The 20,698-nt window shown below is 50.8% G+C and overlaps 3 non-coding genes across 3 annotated transcripts; 1 reads left to right on the forward strand and 2 right to left on the reverse strand.

The window, feature by feature from the left end:
* Positions 1-294: 294 nt before the first annotated feature.
* TRNAF-GAA lies at positions 295-367 on the reverse strand. Its single transcript has one exon. It is a non-coding gene; the product is annotated as a tRNA-Phe (tRNA).
* A 17,142-nt stretch (positions 368-17,509) lies between these two features.
* Positions 17,510-17,582, forward strand: TRNAV-AAC. Its single transcript has one exon. It is a non-coding gene; the product is annotated as a tRNA-Val (tRNA).
* Positions 17,583-19,515: 1,933 nt separating this feature from the next.
* TRNAG-UCC lies at positions 19,516-19,587 on the reverse strand. The gene has a single exon. It is a non-coding gene; the product is annotated as a tRNA-Gly (tRNA).
* Between the last annotated feature and the right edge of the window lie 1,111 nt (positions 19,588-20,698).

Below are 20,698 nucleotides of genomic sequence, written 5' to 3' on the forward strand. Positions count from 1 at the left end.
TACTGCCCTTGCTCAGCTGCACAGAGGAGCTTCCATCCCCAATCCCTGCCTGTCACTGCACAGCAGCCCTCTGGTGCCACTCCTGAGGGTCACCCTGCCTCACTCTCTTCCTGCCATGTTGGGAAAGACAGCTCCCATCTCGCCTTGTTAAAGGTCAGGTGGGCCAACTAGGGGCAGAAGCCCCTTCTATGTTTTCCTACTGCAGAGCCCAAGCTCAGGGACTCACCTTGGGTGCAGGCACTGCTGTGCTCCCACAAAACAAGCCACCCCTGCACAAAGAGAGAGGAAAGGACCTGCCAAAGCCTGGGATTGAACCAGGGCCCTTTAGATTTTCAGTCTAATGCTCTCCCAACTGAGCTACTTTGGCACCTCCAAAATAATATTTTCGCCTGTTGCTTCTCTGTCTGGGATGTTTTTGTCAGATTTTGCACACAAAAAGGACAGGAAAACGAACGGCTGCTCCACACCCCCACCGGAGGAACCCAACGCCCTTAGCTGTGGGGAGTAAGAAGTGGCCGTTGGCTGACAGGGCCTGTCCCCGAGGAGCTGGAACAGCAGCTGCCGCCTCCCCCTCGGCTCCAGGCTGTGGTAAATGCTCATTGCCTGGTTGCATGGGTGGCTGCTGCTCCGTGCTCTGGAGAGCGTCTGTATTGTTCTGTCAACCCCCCATCTTCACTGAGCCAGTCTGGTAAGGTCCCAAGTGCCCCCTCTGGCCTGGCAGCTGAGAGTCTGTGCAAACATCAACCCCCCTGCCAGCCCCCACAGGCAGCAGCAGCGCCAGCCCCCCAGCACCACAGGGGCACTCAATGCATTTCCTGTGGGGAAATGGCTCCTTGGTGTCCAGCTGCTAGAGTGAGAGCCAGGGGAGAGCAGTGTCTGGCTCACCCTGGGGGAGAGAAGAGACCTGGTGAGTGCGGATCTCCCTCAGCCTCCCCAGCAATGCTGGTCAGTTGTATTGTCACTGTGATAGTCAGTGCTTCCCTTCAGGGCTGGCCCTAAAGGGGTGCAGGGCCCAGGACAAATCCCCCCCTTTCAACCCCAGGCCCTGTCCCCACTCCACCCCTTCCCCCAAGCCCCCACCCCTGTCCCATCTCTTCCCGGCTTGCACCTTCCTGCCCCATTCCTCTCCCTCTCCCACCTCCTGACGTCCCTGCTCCTCCCGCTCCCCACTCAGCGCCTCCTGCACCCCACTGAACAGCTGATCACTGGCAGGTGGGAGGGGCTGAAGGGGAAGAGGAGGAGCTTGTCGGCAAGGCCTGTAGTGGGGTGGGGGAGCTGGCTGCCAGTGGGCGCTGAGCACCTATTTTTGCTCTGTTGGTTCTGCAGCCCCGTAGCTCCCATGGAGTCGCTGACTTGGCTCCTTTCACACCCTAGAGAGAGGAGCAGAACCAGGGCTATGGCTGATCTATGGGGCACCAGGTGAGTGGCAGAGGCTTCAGGTGCTAAGAGTTTGCCTGACCCCTCAGGGACACAGTGTGAGGGGTTGTCCCAGGCATCTCTATGAAAGGAGCAGAACAAGATTTACTTGGGGTGGGGAGAGAATTGAGAGTGTCTCAGGGGGTTGTACAGAGGTGTTGCCCGGGTGAGGGACTGGCTAAAACACAGGCCTCGCTGTGAGCAGAATTTGACCCTGCGCAGGGGAACCCTATTGGATTTCGACTCCAACACCTTAATCACTCGGCCATCAGCACAAAACTGTCCCAATGCTAGAGAAACTGGTAAAGAATCACAATGTCCAGGCTTGAAGTCATCTGAACTACAGGATTCCCACAGCAAACCTGTCTCCCAAAGCACAGGGGGGATTTGGGGTTTGTTCTCTTTGATTAGCCATGTGCAGTAGCTCATGCTCCAATACGTCTGTTAGTCTATAAGGTGCCACAGGACTCTTTGCTGCTTTTACAGATCCAGACTAACACGGCCCCTCTGATACTCCTAGTGACACTCTCCAATGGATCCCCATCCTCCACCCACCGTGAGGCAGGAAGGAGCGGATCATTATTATCCCTACTTGAAAGAGGGAGAAGCTAAGGCTGAGAAAGGAGAATTGACTTGTCTTAGGTCACACAGCCAGCCAGTGGCAGAGTTGGGAATAGGACCCAAGAGCCCTGATTTTCAAACTAACCATCAGATCTTGAATTTCAGACATTGAATGACCTGAATAAAGTGCTCTCGGATGAGCTCCAGACCAACAACAGTGCACAGTAATTATTCAGCAAGGATTTGAGGAGAACTGCAATGTTAGAGAGAATCATGAACTGCTCAGAGACAATTAATGCAGAGAAGTAGCAAAATTCATCAAACATATGACTGGTTATGACTTATTTACTTGGGCTTAAAAGAGAACAACAAGGACCTGAATCTCCTCCCTGGCAATAACCCCCTGCTCAGCCAATCAGGGTAGAGACTGAGGACGGTAGGCTGAGGGTTCTCACCAGAGATCCCAAAGGATGGCCCAGGTCACCGGTGGGGATCACTGCCCGAGCACTATTTCAGCCTCACATTTTTGGGTGGACCTCCCACAGTGCGAGCTGCCGAGCACTCCTCCGCAACACACACACACACACACACACACCGCTCCTGCTGTTGGGAGGGGAACAGGAGAAAGGACAAAAGAAGCAAGAGACAAAGAGAAAGGAGGAAGGGATGGATGGAGGAAAAGGTGAAAAAAAAGGACAAACCCTAATGACCCCTGTGATTCTAAGGGACAAAATCCCAGGTGCGCAATAAAATTCTGCCTCCTTAAGCTCGTGTTTTCCATGCCTAAAATTCAATGGTCACCAGATGGATCAGACTGAACAGGTTTCAAACCTCGAGGAGGCTCTTACCTTCTAAACAGGGACGGCTGTTTTCTAGTAAAATCAGGAAAACCGAAGGAGAAAACTCGAAAGAGGTTCCTCCTGGCGCTCACATACGTGAACCCGAATACTCTCTCAGTCCTCAAAGAGAGACCTGGAGAAGGAGACTTGCTGAAGCAAAGCCACAGGGTCTCTGAGGTTTCCCTGGTCCCTCACCCCTGTCCTGCCTGGCTGATGTCAGCATCTCTCTGTGAGGTCACCACCTCCCCACCATCTTTGACCAATAGTCTGAGCCCCTGCAAAAGGCCTTTGTGATGTCACTGCCAGACCCCTCCCTTGCTGTGCTAATGTCCTGCCCCTGGCCAGGCACTTTGGAGGTTTGAGCTACTCCCTGTGGATCACCCCACTCAAGGAGCGTTCGTTCTAGGCAGCAAGCCACAGGGCCTGCTCCAGACCCCAGTGCGCCAAGCAGGCGTGTGGGGCGGCATTGTCCTGGCAGGGCGGCATTTGGCTCCGGCGGACCTTCCGCAGTCATGCCTGCCGATGCTCCACCGGAGCCGTGGGACTATGAGACCGTCCGCAGGCACTTCTGCCCCGGCCGGGGGACCGGGGAAGGGTGGCGCGAGCGGTGCAGCGCGCCGCCCTGCTTGGGGCAGCGGAATTTCTAGAGCCGCCCCTGGAAATCTGGCTAGACAGGAAAACATCAGACGCTGCTCCCAATGCTACACTCAGTTTTTTCAGAAATTAGTCGACTTTATGGCCAGAAGAGACCATTAGAGCATCTAGTCTGACCCCCTACATATCAAATGCCTCCTGTATGACACAAGAGCTACTTTTGGGGCAAACACATTCCAGAAAGGCAGCTAGTCTTCATTAAATGACATTCCTTGGTAGCTTGTCCCTGTGGTGAATCATCCTCGCTGTTGAATATTTGCATCTTATTTGTGTAACCCCTTTGGGGTATAGAGAGCATGGCCCCTATAAATCTTTTTCCCAGAAGGAGGGAGGAGAAAGGCAGTCTTCAGGCCCTGGAAAAGGAAGGGGAAAAACCTGTGTAAAGCCTGAGAAGGACAGGCCCAGTCAGGGACAGCCCAGGACAGAAGCCAGGAGGTGCACTGTGCCAGGGGGGGAATCGCCGAAGAAGGACAGGCCGGAGCCGGATCCTGTATCATGGCTGCCCAGAGCTGCATGGGGCTGTGAGTACTGGGGCTGGTGACTCTGCATTGGGAACAAGGAGGGAGGCTGTAGCTAGTTAAGTGGGGAGAGGGGTCGCTCTCTGGGGCTTTGCAGAGAGCGGCAGAAGAGGGCACCGGAGGGGTTTGCTGGGGAGAGTTCACTGGCACTGAAGATGACCAGGAGCACCCAAGACTCACCACTGGACTGGAACTTTGCTCAGGACTCGTGAACTCTGTGCGCAGACACATTGCTCAGTTTCTGCCCTGTCAGACTGTGCTCCCACTGGGCCCGTGGGACCTGGGTTTAAATGCAACCCTGTTCTACTGCTCCCTCTATATTTCACCTTGTTGTTTTTCTCCTCTCATCCCTCTGTAAATAAATATCTTCCTTTGTTATATCCATTGTACTTTTCCTGTGGGTGGGTGTGTTCACTCTGGGGGGTTTGGAACAGGTGGTCCCTGGGGTGGAAGGGATTTTCCCCTATCCCTGCGTGGTGACATGGAGAAAATTCAAATGCAGTTCAGTCAACAGGACAGAATACTCCAAGCTGCTGGACATATTATCAGAGAAACAGTTGTGTATTTAAATCTCCACTCTGAAAAGGTGAACAGCAGGAGACCCCAAATGGTGCAACTGATGGAAGTAAGTGCACATGGTCACAGGGTAGTTCAATTGTTTAAGTCAATATTGTCTCAGATGATCCAGGGATAGAATTCCACAGTAAGTGACTTGGAACTAGGCAAAATGCCCAGGTATTTGGTTCCCAAGGTATTTGTGACCCAGTCCCTGCAGGAGGTTACTCCTGAAGAGATCTCCTAGCTAATCCCAACATTTGGGAAATGCTGTCTGTGATGAGGTGTATCAACCTTGAACTGGCACTTCTAGGGTTAACTGCACCCTGTGGGCTGAAGAGACCACACCCCCTCCCCCTCTCTGGGCATGCGGCGACTGGAGACGGAGTATAAAAGGGAGCAGCTCAGCTCAGCCTGGGTGGACTGAGGAGGAGAACCAGCCTATGTTGTGGGCTCCTGCCAGGAAGCTGCTGGACCCCCAGGCTGCACCATCCAGCCACCCTGAGGCCCCTGCAGACACCCAGTTGACCGCCAAGGATGCGACGCTGGATGCCGGGACATTACCGACTCTGGACGTAAGGGGGGAAGTGACTCAGGGAGCGGGACTGTTGCAGTGAGAGATCAACCCTGGACACAGGAGTATTGGATCCTCAAGGCCCTGGGTCAGGACCTGGTGGAGTGGGGTGGTCCCAGGTCCCTCTTCCCCACACTGCGCCCACCACTGGATGGAGTCACCACCTGAAGACAAGCTGTCTTGACCCAGGGGACAGATTTCTCCGCCCCGCCCCCAAATCCCTGCCTTCTTCCGTACATGGCCACACACCCTGTGACAGGATGTATCAACCCCACGACACTGTCCATAATGATGTAGATGTGGAGGAAACAGAAGTGGTGTTTTTGTTGAACTCACCATTTGTGGGTGATGGAACTGTGTGTAGGACGAAATCAGTGTCGTATGTGAGATGGCTGCATTTTTAATAGGAACCTCATCTCTGTTATTTTACAGAGATTCTGATCCAGGACTGTATCTAATCCAGGGGTGGGCAAACTACGGCCAGGGGGCCGCATCCGGCCCTTCAGACATTTTAATCCAGCCACTGGGGAGCAGGCTCTAGGGCTTGCCACATTCCGACACTCCAGCCGGGGAGCGGGTCGGGGGCTGCCCCGCTCCACATGTGCTGTGGCTCGGTGCGGCTCCTGGGAGCACTGGCATGTCCCCCCTCCAGCTCCTACACATAAGGGCAGCCAGGGGGCTCCACACACTGCCCCCACCCCAAGCACCACCTCCACAGTTCCCATTGTCCGGGAACTGCATCCACTGGGAGCTGCCTGGCCATGCCTCCGTGTAGGAGCCAGAGCGGGGACATGCTGCTGCTTCCAGGAGCTGTTTGACGTAAGCGTCAACTGGAGACTGACCCCCTCCCTTGCCCCAGCCTCCCACTCTCCTAACCCCTCAGTCCCAGCCTGGAGCACCCTCCTCCACCCCCAATCTCTCATCCCTCGCCCCACCCCAATCCCCTGTCCAAGCCTGGAGCCCTCTCCCACACCCTGAACTCATTTCTGGCTCCACCCCAGAGCCCACTGCCCCAGGCAGAGCCCTCACCCCCTCCCATACCCCAGCCCCCAATTTCGTGAGCATTCATGGCCCCATACAATTTCCATACCCAGATGTGGCCCTCGGGCCAAAAAATTTGCCCACCCCGATCTAATCCCTAACCACAACTGTACTCAAGGGTTCACTGGTGGAAAGGGGGATTAAAGGAAAACTGCCATATATGAGAAAATTCTTTAATTGTTGAGGATTTATTATTACCAATGAAAATGAAATTACACATGAAGTTACTCTTTAACGGAGAAGAGACTTAATTGTGTGATCAACTGAATTATACTGGAGAAATAAAACTTGTCTTGTTTTTCTTTTTGTTAGTAATGTAGGAAATGGGGGCTAATCCTGAAAAGCTTCTTTGATGTAATTTATCCCCCTTGGCCTAAAATGTCCGGCTGTAAAACCTCACTCCAAAGGTTGGGGTGGGGGAATGTGTGTGAGAAATAGAATAGAGGAGAAAACTGACCCAGTATCAATTTGAATGATTTGTATTTCAAATGGAACTTCTTTTGATTAGCTTCAAAGTCAATTTCTACGTAGGTGTGTTAGCAAAAAGAAGGTGGTCAGGGAAAGTGTGGGACCCTTATTGAATGGGGCAGGCAACCTAGGGACAGATGATGTGGATAAAGCGGAACTGCTCAATGCTTTTTTTTGCTTCGGTCTTCACAGACACGGGCAGCATAGTATGGGGAGGAGGGGAGCAGCCCTCAGTGGTGAAAGAACAAATTAAGGACTATTTAGAAAAGCTGGACATGACCAAGTCCTTGGTTCTGGATCTAATGCATTTGAGGGTCTGGAGGGAGTTGGCAGATGTGACTGCAGAGCCATTGATCATTATCTTTGAAAACTCGTGGCGATTAGGGGAGGTCTCGGATGATTGGAAAAAGGCAAATCTAGTGCCTATATGTCTGCACTGCAATTTTAGTCTTGCAGCCCAAGCCCCATAAGCCTGGGTCAGCTGACCTGGGCTTTAAGACAGGTGCCCTGGGTGTTTTAATCACAGTGTAGACATAAGGAAGCACCCACGGCTGACTCCTGTCACATTAATCAGGGTCATGCAGCTTGGGCTGTAAAGTTGCAGTGTATGTGTCTCAGCTCAGGCTCAGTCCTGCTCTAGGAGCCCAGAAGATTGGGAGGGAGTTTAACGAGTGGAAATGGTGAAGTATTACCCTGAACTCAATGGCATTTCTCCATTGGTCTGTCTGCTTTGGGGCAGGGACAATAACACATCCTGCTGCATTCGTTATTTCAAAGGGTGGTTTAGGATTTTCATTCTCACACATGGTGCACAAAGCAGGACTCAATCCTGGGTGTAAACTAAATGAGCTGCCCATGGATTCTGGCAGCCAGAATGAGCCATTTGGTGTGAGAGCCCAGACCTGCCCCTGTCCCAGAGGGAGGGGGGGTCATCTGTGACAGGCTGGAACACTGACCTATCAGGTCTTAACTCCTGAACTTTCATCAACTCTATTATCAGTGCCTGTGAGCGTAATTTAAACCATACTGGACTGGACCAAAGGTCCATCTAGCTCTCTGTTTTGTCCTCAGACAGTAGCCAATACCAGGTGCTCCAAGAGGTACTCAACAAGGCACTATTGGGAATTGAACCCAGGATCTCCTGTTTACAAAACAGGTGCGTTAGACAGCTAAGCCATGGTACCTGCCTGTGGATAGGAATAATCTCTGCCCACACCTGACTCTCTGCCATCCCCAGTGGGGACTGTAAACTTTCCATGTGTTTGGATTCTGCAAAGCAGAGCAGAAGGTGAGGTTTTCCTTGCAAGCTGTGTGTGTGTGAATCTTTGGCCAGGTCTGCACTACAAAGTTATTTCAGCAGAATTATATTGCTCAGTTGTGTGAAAAACACACAACACTCCCTCAGTCGGCCCTCTTCTCCTGTGTCCCAGCCCACAGCCCCTCCTATTCCCAGTGCCCCTCAATCCCAACCTCGATGAGAGGCCTAGAGCTTTTTGCAGCAAACTTCAAGCGACAAATTGTCAGTGTAAATGCTGCTGTTCATTATATCACCATAAATGGCCTCCTCCAGTATCCCACAATGCCTGCCATGAACTCGCCTTCCCTGCATTCCTGCTACAGAGGCTGGGCCCCTCCCCTTTCAGAGCTCCAGAAAGTTCTGACAGCTGAGCCGCTAGCTACACCAGGATTAGGTTGATATAACTGCATTGCTGGAGGGGGGTGGACATTTTTTACACCTCTAAGTAATGGAGTTACACCGACCTAATTTTGTAGCGTAGACCTGTCCAAAGAATCACTCACACACCTTGGGAGTAAACCTTCCCCTGCTCCTCTGCTTTACAGAATCCAAACACGAGCAAAGCTTGTCAGGGCTCAGTGGGGATTGGCAGAGAGTCAGGTGTGGGCAGACACGATGCTTTAAGTAACAGCAGGCAGTGTGGCTCAGCTGATTACAGCACCTGCTTTGTAAACAGGAGATTCTGGGTTCAACTCCTAGTGGTGAGGTGAGGAGTGGCTTTTGGGGCACCTGGTGTTGGCTACTGTCAGAAAACAAAATTCAGAGCTAGCTGGATCTTTGGTCTGGCCCAGTGTGTTTTTTCTTATGGTTTAAATTACACTCACAGGCACTGATAACAGAGTTACTGAAGGTTTGGGTGTTAAGAGCTGGTAGGTCAGTGGTCCAGTCCCCTTAATGCGGTTTCACCATTTCCACTCGCTAAACTCCCTCCCACCCTTCTGGGCTCCTAGAGCAGGGGACTGAGCCTGAGCCCAGACACGGACACTGCAACTTTACTCCAGACCAAGCTGCATGACCCTGATTAATGTGACCCGGCCCAGCCAAGGGTGTTTCATTGCACTGGAGACGTAGCCTAGTGTTATGTCTACACTGCGATTAACACACCCAGGGCACCTGTCCCAAAGCCCGGGTCAGCTGACTCAGGCTTATGGGGCTCGGGCTGCAAGACTATAAAATTACAATGCAGACAAATGGGCTTGAGCCCAACCTCTGAGGCCCCACGAGGGGTGAGGGTTCCTGAACCCAGGCTTCAGCGTGAACACAAATATCTGCACCACAGTTTTTAGCCCCTCAGCTTTAGCTCCATGAGCCCAAGTCAGATGACCCAGGCCAGCCCTGCTGCCATCTTTATCCCAGGAGAGATGGACTCTAAGGTACGTCTCCATTGCAGTGTAAGCCCAGGTGTGGAACGCTGTGCTCAAAGCAGCACCTGGAAGCCCCATATTCACCACTCTCATATAATGATGACATGGTTTGTACAAAGTCTGCCTGGTGAGGTATCATTTCAAAAGTCTTGATCTGTTGAACATTAATATCTTGTTGGATTGTGTGTGCTCGCATTGGTTGGGAAGTTTTGAAGTTTTTCTCTGTGTGTGTTACTGAAATATGTTATGAGGTTGGGAAATGCCCCCCACCAGCCTTTCAGGTGTGACAATGGAGGAGCCAGACTCGCTGCTGGCCCATTGAAGGTATCCACACTCCCAAGGACTATCCCAGGAACCGTGTACAATGCAGACTTCTCCGAGATAGCACAGCGACAATGGACACTGCTTGACTCACATCGTAGCAAAGGAGCTTCCTAGCAAGTTGGAAGAAACTATGAAAGAGGGGAAGAGACATCATGACTTGGCCTCTCTCCCCCACAACTCAGCAGCTGGAAACACACCTGGAGGACAAAGACTGGACTGAACTGACTCAGAAATCAGAAGAGAATAATAACAATAATACTTTCAAACCAAAGTCCCCATACAGACTAGTATTGGTTTTTCAGTTTGGGGAATTTTGTTTTCTCAGTCAGACCTTGCCAAGGGAAGCAGGGAGAAAATGTTGGAGTTGCCTCCTTCAGAGCAGCTTGGCCTAGACACTAGCTCTGGTTCACTGCTCTGGCCTTGCTCAGGTTGAGGGTATTTTAATAATTTGGGCAGGTCCCAGAGTGTTTGGGGGAGATGATGAGGATGTTCCCTTTTGAGATAAAAACTAAGAAATACAGCACTAGAGAATTTTTTTTAAGAAATCTGTGATTTAGACATTTTATTTAAAGCAAGAGAGTTCTGAGTTTCTGAGAAGGTTTTTGTTTGCAAGAAACAACATTGTTTGATCTGTCATTGTACCAAAGGGGGAGATAGTTGTCTATAAAGGAGGGGCAAAGACTAAATGCATCTGATGAGAATGGGATTCCAACCCATGCATGCAGAGCACAATGGATTAGCAGTTCATCACCTTAAGCATTCAGCCACCTCATCAAAACTGTTAAATAAAAGACAGGAGGGGAAATCTAAGGCCAGCAGAGCTAGGGACAATAAGGAGTTTTTCAATACTAAGCGGAAGCAGGGGCTGAATGAGCTCCCCCCTCACATCTAGTGAGGAGCTGGGGGAAAGACTTCAGGAACAGACCGTGTTTGCATAGACACACCTACTCTGCCTAGCTATGCAGCATGATGGGGCCACTTTCCCCAAATGACCAGTTTTGGCTGGTGGTGGGTTACAAATCACTTTAGGATTGAGTGGAATGAAATGTTATTATCCTTCCTGCATGAGTGAAGGGCAGCAGAACATACCTAGTCGGTCCTGATGGAGGGGTAGGTGGGTGAGGAATAGCTTTTATTGGACTTCATAGAAGTGATTGAGAACGTCATCCTAAAAGAGTGGTCCCCAAACATTTCACACTGTGCCCTCTTATCCAGTTGGGGGAGGGCAAAACCAGAGCTTGAGAGATTCAGCCCTGGGTGGTGGGGCTCAGACTTTTGGCTTCAGCTCCTGGCCCCAACAAGTCTAATGCCAGCCCCGGCAACCCCATTAAAACAGGGTTATGACCCACTTTGAGTTCCTGACTCACAGTTTGAGAACCACTGCTCTATGCTAAAGGGAGAGAATTTTCCTGTGGGTGTATTTAATCCACTTCCCAAGAGGTGGCAGCTATGTCACTGGGAGAAGCTATATCGGTGGGTGTGCAAGCTGTGGTGTTTGCCACATTTAAGAAGTTTAATCAAACCCCATTTTTAAAACCACCTGTGGTCTGGGAATGGCAAAGGACCTCGATGAAGCAGGGTCTGTCCTTCAAAGTGCTGGGCATCATGATTCCATAGTCCTGTTGTCATGGGGATATTGCTCAGTGTTAGAGTGCTTGACTGCAGTTTAAGTAGTCCTCAGTTCAAACCCGCGAGTTCTCTTATAACCCTCTTTCTTTTTTTAAAAAAAAGGAAAACATTTTCATTTCCATTCTCCATTATGTTCAGGAGCTCCACTATACGGGGATGCTTCATATGAATGTAAACACTCAACATTTCACTGTCCAAATGCATTAAAAACCTAGCGAAGCTGTCCATCTGCTGAAATCCGTTCCAATCCTCTAAGTGTCTAGTTTATGTTTTCATCAATTAAACAAAGGTATCATACGAATGTACATTTCCAGATCCCTCTTCTCCAGGAGCTGTGCTGTGCAGAAGAACAAGAACCACATCCAGCTGCAGTTCAGGAATCTGATGACCAAAGAGCCAATAAATGTTCTGAAGGCTGAAGAAAAATGCCTTCTAGTGAGCTATTGAACGAGCTCAACCTGTTTAGCTTATCAAAAGAAGATAGAAAGGTGACTTCATTGAAGTGTTGAAAGGCCTTAATGGAGACAAAAGATTGGGTATTAAAGGGCTCTTTAATCCAGCAGAGAAAGGCATAACAAGACCCAGTGGCTGGAAGGTGAAAAAAAACAAATTCATATTACAAATAAGATGCAAATATTCAACAGCGAGGATGATTCACCAGAGGAACAAGCTACCAAGGAAAGTGGTGGATTCACCATCTCTTGATGTCATTTAATGAAGACTAGATGGCTTTCTGGAATGTGTTTGCCCCAAAAGTAGCTCTTGTGTCATACAGGAGGCCTGTGATATGCAGGAGGTCAGATTAGATGCTCTAATGGTCTCTTCTGGCCATCAAGTCGAATAATTTCTGAAAAACTGAGTGTAGCATTGGGAGCAGCGTCTGATGTTTTCCTGTCTAGCCGGCTTGCTTCCTAGAACGAACGCTCCTTGAGTGGGGTGATCCACAGGGAGTAGCTCAAACCTCCAAAGTGCCTGGCCAGGGGCAGGACATTAGCACAGCAAGGGAGGGTTGTGGCAGTGACATCACAAAGGCCTTTTGCAGGACCTCAGACTATTGGTCAAAGGTGGTGGGGAGGTGGTGACCTCACAGAGAGATGCTGACATCAGCCAGGCAGGACAGGGGCGAGGGGCCAGGGAAACCTCAGAGACCCTGTGGCTTTGCTTCAGCAAGTCTCCTTCTCCAGGTCTCTCTTTGAGGACTGAGAGAATATTCGGGTTCACGTACGTGAGCGCCAGGAGGAACCTCTTTTGAGTTTTCTCCTTCCCTTTAGTGATTTTACTAGAAAACAGCCGTCCCTGTTTAGAAGGTAAGAGCCTCCTCGAGGGAAGGGGTGTCATGGGCGTGTCACAGTTCGGATGCCAGTGGCCCCCCTACACTGTCAGGAAGTTCCCGCCACCCTGCTCTGTGTTCTCAGGGCAGGAGAGAGCAGCATCCACGGCAGTGATTTGCTCCTGGCTGCTGGAGCAGAGCAGCAGGCTCAGCTGTGAGAACTTCCCGGAGCTATGAAAGGGGAGGGGCCAATGGCTCTGTAGCAGGAATGCAGGGCAGGCGAGTTCACAGCGGGCATTGTGGGACACTGGAAGAGGCCAGTTATGGTGATATAATGAACGGCAGCGTCTACACTGACACTCTGCCACTTTAAGTTTGCTGGAAAAAGCTCTAGGCTTCTCATCAAAGTGTTTTTATTTTGTCACCAAAACAGGGCAGTTTTGTCGCCAGACGTGGCATTGCAGTGTGTGCACCAGCCACAAGCTACCGACCTAGAGAAAGTGTTGTGTGTTTTTCACATACCTGAGCAATATAATTCTGCTGAAACAACTTTGTAGTGCAGACCTGGCCAAAGATTCTCACTCTCACACACACACACACACACACACACACACACACACACACACACACACACACACACACACACACACACACACACACACACACACACACACACACACACACACTGCAAGGAAAACCTCACCTGCTCCTCTGCTTTGCAGAATCCAAACACACGCAAAGCTTGTCAGGCCCCAGTGGGGATGGCAGGGAGTCAGGTGTGGGCAGACAGTGTGTTATAGCTACCTACAGGCACCATGGCTTAGCTGGTTAAAACCTTTGTTTCGTAAGCAGGAGATCCCAGGTTCAACTCCCAGTGGTGCCTTGTTGACTGGTTGTTGGGGCAGGTGCTATTGGCTACTGTCAGAAGACAAGATGCAGAGCTAGATGGTCCTTTTGGTCTAGCCCAGTGTGGTTTTTCTTGTGGTTTAAATAACACTCACAGGCACTGATAATAGAGTTACTGAAAGATTGGGAGTTAGGAGCAGGTAGGTCAGTGGTCCAGTCTCCACACAGATGACACCCTCCCTATGGGGTAGGGGCAGTTCTGAGCTCTCACCCAACTGCTCATTGTGGCTGCCAGAATCTGTGGGCAGCTTGTTTAGTTTACGGCAAAGGTTGAGTCCTGCTTTGTGTACCGTGTGTGAGAATGAAAATCCTAAACTGCCCTTTGAAATAACGAATGCAGCAGGACGTGTTATTGTCCCTTCCCCAAAGCAGACAGACCAATGGAGAAATGCCGTCGAGTCCAAGGTAATACTCCCCTGCCATTTTACCTTTTTTGCTGGCTAAACTCCTTCTTATCTTCCCGGCCCAGGCTGTCCTCTGCCTCAGCTGCTGCTCCCGGCCTGCTCTAGAGTCAAACACGCAGGGCCCCCAGGGGAACAGAGGCTGGGACAGGGCAGCAGCCTGTGCTGGGCTGGGAAGATGCTGGGAGTTCTCGTTCCCTGAGAACTGGCCCGGCTCCCTTCTCAACAGCAAACAAGCCAATTCCACGCCCCCTCCCCAGAAAAACCAGCCTGGAGCCAAGGGCAGCAGGGGACGATTCCCTGCAGTTCCCACCGAGGCAGGAGAGAATCCAGGGTGTTTCTAGCAGAGCTTAGGGAACTGACGTGGTGAAACCAGCCTTTAATAACAGGCAGTTCCAGTTTAAGCTCAGTGTTTTTAACAATTTTTACAACATTAAATAACCCTTCAATCGTAGTGTCACCATCCATAAAATTGCTTCAGCCTTATAGGTTCCCAAGTGCACAACTAAACATCTCTTCAAATCCAAGGGAGTGGAGATCAGTCAGTGTTCAGAGTCATCCCACATAGAAGAACCATGTTGTGGTACATACTGGCCCCATCATGGGGCCATGGCCTTTCCCTCCTCTCTGTTAAAAGTTTTAGTATTTTGCACAGAAACTTTCTTCCCTCAGGAGAGACCTGGGCACCAGGGCTGCCAGCCAGACAAACATCCTTAAGAGGCGGCGTCATCTGTCAAAAAGTGATCTCCCTCCTTCAGTTCAATAACACTCTGAAATGTTACTTATCCCAGCAGAGCCAGAGGATTGAAAGCAGCTACATCAAACCCCTGTGTAGCTAGCAGGAATGAACACAAACACTCCCTTGTATCTGAAGTGATGTTTAGTTTTACCCTTTGTTAACTGCAAGACTAAAGGGAAAGGCAGTGGTGGTGCCAGATATTAAGAGTGAAACACGAAACAATCATCATATTATGCCCGTAGTGACTGCAAAATCTTTCTATATACTTCTTATTATCATCAGTGTATTATTTTGGCCTCAGAGCAGGGAATGTGTCCCTCATGCTGCTTTTAGGCCACTAGGTGCTCTGGAAACAGGAGGGCTCTGAGTGTAACCTATAGCACATATGCCCCCATCTGGGGAAATAGCTCAGTGGTAGAGCACATGCTTTGCATGTATGAGGCCCTGGGTTGTATCTCCAGCTTCACTTTTTCACCCTGCTGCTTTGCTCATGCCCAGAGGGGATGTGGCCCAGCAGTCTCCCTGCAGGAGTTTTAATCCTGCTCAGTGAGGGGCAAGTGCTAATTGCATGGAAGGTCTGGGGGGGTTTCTGCTCCTAAGTCTTCTCTGTACATTTAAGATTCCCACCCGCTGTGCTGCTTGGGACAAGGGTAGATGAGAAGGGCAAATCCTCCAGCACTGGAGGGAAAGGTCCCATCTGCAAAGACTGAGAGGCAAAGACTAGACTTATTTCTTGTCTGGACCCAATCTTTTCACCTGGTACAGTCCTTGTTCCAGCTCAGGTGGTAGCTGGGGGATGTCTCATGACTGCAGCCATGTTTGTTCAGTTCCACCCCCTTATACAGCTTTGGTACAAGACAGGAATCTCTTGTCTCTCTCCTGGGGAAGAGCCCCAGGTTTAAGATGGATTCCTGTACCAGGGGACATGGTCACATGTCCTGTGAAACCCCCAAACCTTCATTCTTCCAGGCCTAACTCACGGATGGTGTAGGACAGAGCCATCTACAGTCTATTGTCCTGGTTAATGGGAGCCATCAAGAGTCCAAACCACTGTTAATGGCCCACACTTTGCATCATTACAACAGGACCTCAGAGTTATAGTTCATATTTCTAGTTTCAGATACAGGAATGATCGGTTCATACAAATAGGATGAACACACACAGTAGATTATAAGCTTTGTAATGATACCTTACAAGAGACCTTTTGCATGAAGCATAGTCCAGTCACTTTATATTCACACTCATTAGCATATTTTCATAAAATCCTATGGAGTGCAAGGACACAGCAGGGAAAGGGTTTTACTGCGGCACCTGGGAGCAGTTGAGTTTCATGTTCAGGTTGTGGTATGAGTTCCTCCAGGTTTCTTGTAAGCACACAAGGACCTTAGCGGGTGCTCTTGATACAGGAATTGCCCAGACATGATAAAGTGATGGGGATTGCATTTTCCTTTTTTATTTCTGTATTTCCAATGACATTTCTGTTTGTGATTTCATTTTGCTTTGTATAACTGTGTTTTCTCCTGGATTTGATATTTAACGAAAAAAAGAATACAGCTTCAGGGCTCCAGGTGGAGGAGCAGGCTGGGGCTAGGACTGCTAAGAGAGTGAGAGTAGCAGGTTTTCTGTATTGTTTCCTGCCCTCATATTTCTTGACTAGTTTCTCTTCTGCATGAAATTTGCCTCTTTAAAATGTGAGCCTGGCTAGCTCAGTTAGCAGAGCATGAGGCTTTTAATCTGAGGGTCCAGCGTTCAAGTCCCTGGTCAGGTAAAGAAACACTATCCCCCAGGACTTTCCTTTCCTTTACTTTAGTTTTTCCTTTTCAGGACATGGCCTTTCCTAGGAAGGGCAGTTTACTGCCTGGGACTGAAGGTGCTACTGGCTCACCTGTCCACTGGCCTCACAGTCTGGAGGAAGAAAGGCCTCTGGGCCTGCAGCAAAGTGCTGGGTGCTGACTTTTTGAGCAAATGCAGGGCTGGTCACAGAGGCATGTTCCCACTGAGTCCTCCCTGCCAGAAAAAATTGTCCCCACAGACAGGGGCGGCTCCAGGCCCCAGCACGCACGTGCTTGGGACAGCAAGCTGCAGCGGGTGCTCTGCCGGTCGCCCCGAGGGCGGCAGGCAGGCTGCCTTCGGCGGCATGCCTGCGAAGGGTCTGCTGGTCCTGCAACTTCGGCAGACCTCCCGCAGGCAAGCCGCCGAAGGCAACCTGCCTGCCGTGCTTGGGGTGGCAAAATGCCTAGAGCCGCCCCTGCCCACAGAGTCCTCCCTGCTGGAAGTCGACAGTAATCAACAGGTGCTCTGCTGGTCCCATGGTGTAAGGGCCAGCACTCAGGACTTTGAATCCTGCAATCTGAGTTGAAGTCTCAGTGGAATCTGAGAACAATTCCTGTGCCACAAACTCTGCGGGGCCTTCCAAGGCTCTGTCTTGCTTTCTCAAAGGCCATGAAAGCCACTATAAAAGGTTTTTTTCTCCTGCTGATAATAGCTCACCTTAACTGATCACTCTCGTTATAGTGTGTATGGCAACACCCAATTTTTCATGTTCTCTGTGTGTGTATATATATATATCTTCCTGCTGTATTTTCCACTGCATGCATCCAATGAAGTTGGTTTTAGCCCAGGAAAGCTTATGCTCAAATAAATTTGTTCGTTTCTAAGGTGCCACAAGTACTCCTTGTTCTTTTTGCAGATAAATTAATGGAGGTTAAGTCCATGAATGGCTATTAGCCAGGATGGGTAAGGAATGGTGTCCTTAGCCTCTGTTTGTCAGAGGGTGGAGATGGATGGCAGGAGAGAGATCACTTGATCATTGCCTGTTAGGTTCAGTCCCTCTGGGGCACCCGCCATTGGCCACTGTTAGCAGATAGGATGTGAGGTTGGATGGACCTTTGGTCTGACCCAATACGGCCATTCTTCTGGTCTTATGAAGGGAGGGGCAGAGGCCTGTGACAGAGTTTCTGTAGTATAGTGGTTATCACATTTGCCTAACACGCAAAAGGTCCCTGGTTCAAAACCAGGCAGAAACACGTGGGTTTAATTTTCCCAGCTCCTACTGGCCTGTCCATGCTGTTGTAGGAGCAGCAGTGATTTCTATGCTCAGAAGGTCTGTTATACTTCCCCTGCTCCCACTTTTGTCTCCTGTCCCTCTCTGAATGCCTGTGAAGTAGCTTTTCCCATCCCGCTCCCTCCTGGAATGCTCCTGGGATGAATGGGCTGCTTGAAGAGCAGAAGAGCTTCCAGGTAGACAAGGTGTCTGGGACGCTAATTAGGCAGCACTCACACACCCAGAGCATGGACACTGCCCAAGGTGGAGTGTGACCAACCAGATGCAGCCAAGTCATCTCTAGTCGCAGACCATGAGGAGCAGGTCCTTAAAAGGGGAAGGGGCCCTGTGCTCAGGAGAGCACTCACAAGCTTGTACCTCCAGTGAATGCCCTTTGCCCGGACTGCCTGGCCAGTGGTTCTCTGCGTTGCATTTCATTGTGCCTCAGAAAGACTTACCTTCATCGTACCGTCCATAGCTGCGCTGTGGGACACTTACCTTGCAGAATCCTGACATCTCCAGTGGTGTGCCTGTCCTGGGAGCGTGAGTATGCAAGTGTGAGTGTGACACCTCCCCCCCACCCACTTCTTCTTTTGAGCTTAGCTGTCATTATAACAAACGTGCTGCTTTCTGCCAAACTCTGGTGGGTCATTAGTCCTCCCTACGCTTACTAGCTGGCCCAATTTCGGGTAACACCTGCGATAACCCCAATCCCTGCATGGCAGAGGGTGGTGAAATGAGCTGAGGAAAAAGCCTTAGCATCAGCAGGGGAAAGCTAGAGGATCTGGGCCAGGCACCTTTTGAAGCCTTGTGGCTTGGTCTCCTCTGCCCTGGGAGGTTGGCCTTTGGCGGCCGGCTCTTCCTGCTGCCTCCTCTGCGTGACTTGCCAAAGGAGGAAGTGAGGCGGGAATGGGGCAAAAGAGGAAAGTCGAGCTGAGGAAGGCAGGGCAGAAGCTAAGCGCCTCAGTGCGGCTAAGTGGGGTTAGTAGAGCACCACCAGTCGTTCTGCAAAGCCTGGGGAGGTGCGGTTGGCTGCTGGGAGGTAGAATCTTGTGCCTGCCTCTTGGCTTCCCAGGGATGGCTACTTGCAGCCCAGGAGAAGAAGGACTGTTCTGGGTGAAAGGAAGACAAGCAAAGCTCTGGGAGGAAGTTTGGGTGCGGGGTGCGGGCTCTGCGCTGGGGGAGGGGGGTGGAGTGCAGGAGGGGTGGCGCTTACCCTGGGCACTGCAGCTCCCAAAGTGACTGGTACACACAACCCTCCGGCAGCAGGTCCTAGGTGGGCGGGGCCAGGGGGTCTCCGTGTGCCGCTGCCTGCAGGCGCCGCCCCCAGAGCTCCCATTGGCTGCAGTTCCTGGCCAATGGGCACTGCGGAGTTGGTACTCGGGGCAGAGGCAGTGAATGGAGACACTCCCCCCACCCCAGGGGATGCTGGGATGTGCCAACCACTTCTGGGAGCGGCACGGAGGGACGGAGGCAGAGTGGGCAGGGAGCCACCTTAGTGCTGCTGGCACATCTCTGCACACCCACTGGGGGAGGGGAGCAGAGGGCCTCCATGTGCTGCCTGGGGTAGGGGCAGAGCACAGAGCTGCCTCCCCTCCCGGGTCTATTACAGGAGTGGGTGGGTGGGGTCTTTTGGCCTGCAAGGTGCAGCAGGTCGGACTAGATGATCACACTGGTCCCTTCTGACCTTAAAGGCTTTGAGTCTAAAAGGGAGAGGGAAGTAAAGATTTTTTTTTAAAATAAACCAAACATTGTAATACCAGATAACTCCAACAGCTCATTGTACAGTCCCACCCCTTTCTTCCTCCATTGTGTGTTGAATGACCTGCAGGACATCGATTCTCTCATTTCATTGATAAACTGACACAACGTGACTGAAATAAAACCAATTCCCAGTAGAGAAAATGTCACATCCCTGCATTGGCTGGGAATTGAACCCAGGTCAACTGCTTGGAAGGCAGCTATGCTCACCACTATACCACCAATGCATCTGGCAAAAGTATCACTTATGCTTGCCCAATGAGGCTAGAGCAGCATTGAGGCACTTTTCTGCCTGTTAAAATGTACTGGATTCTCATCACTAAAAAAACACCTCCATCTTCACTTGGGTTTGAACCATCAGCCTTTCAATTAGCCAGCAAAGTTGTTAATCACAGGGTATGTCTACACTACGGCATTATTCCAATTTTACAGAAACTGTTTTTTGGAAACAGATTGTATAAAGTCGAGTGCACGCGGCCACACTAAGCACATTAATTAAGTGGTGTGCGTCCATGTATGAGGCTAGCGTCGATTTCCAGAGCGTTGCATTGTGGGTAGCTATCCCATAGCTATCCCATAGTTCCCGCAGTCTCCCCTGCCCATTGGAATTCCGGGTTGAGATCCCAATGACTGATGGGGCAAAAACAGTGTCATAGGTGATTCTGGGTAAATGTCGTCACTCAATCCTCCCTCCGTGAAAGAAACGGCAGACAATCATTTCGCGCCCTTTTCCCTGGATTGCCCGGGCAGACGCCATAGCACGGCAACCATGGAGCCCGTTCAGCCTTTTTTCACTGTCACCGTATGTCTACTGGATGGTGCTGACAGACGCGGTACTGCAGCGCTACACAGCAGCATCCCCTTGCCTTTTGCAAGTTAGCAAAGATAGTTACTAGCCATACTGTCCCATCTGCTGCTTTGCAAGTTGACAATGACAGTGACCAGTCATAATGTACTGTCTGCTGCTGTCATGGGTGCTCCTGGCCAGCCTCGGTGAAGTCGGCCGGGGACGCATGGACAAAAATGGGAATGACTCCCCCGGTCATTCCCTTCTTTACGTTTTGTCTAAAGGGAGAGTCAGTCCTGTCTAGACTATCAGGCAAGCCTACTAAAGAACCAGAGAGGCAAACAGCCGCTCCGGGTCACAGCCCCAGACATCCCGCAGAAATGATGGGCTGCATGCCATTCTAGGGGGTGCCCCTGCAACAACCACACCCATTGCTTCCCTCCTCCCCCACCCCTCCTGGGCTACTGTGGCAGTTATCCCCCCATTTGTGTGACGAAGTAATAAAGAATGCAGGAATTTGAAACAACACTGACTTTATTGCCTCTGCAAGT

Source organism: Mauremys reevesii, unplaced genomic scaffold (assembly GCF_016161935.1).
Source record: "Mauremys reevesii isolate NIE-2019 unplaced genomic scaffold, ASM1616193v1 Contig111, whole genome shotgun sequence".
Taxonomy (NCBI): domain Eukaryota; kingdom Metazoa; phylum Chordata; order Testudines; family Geoemydidae; genus Mauremys; species Mauremys reevesii.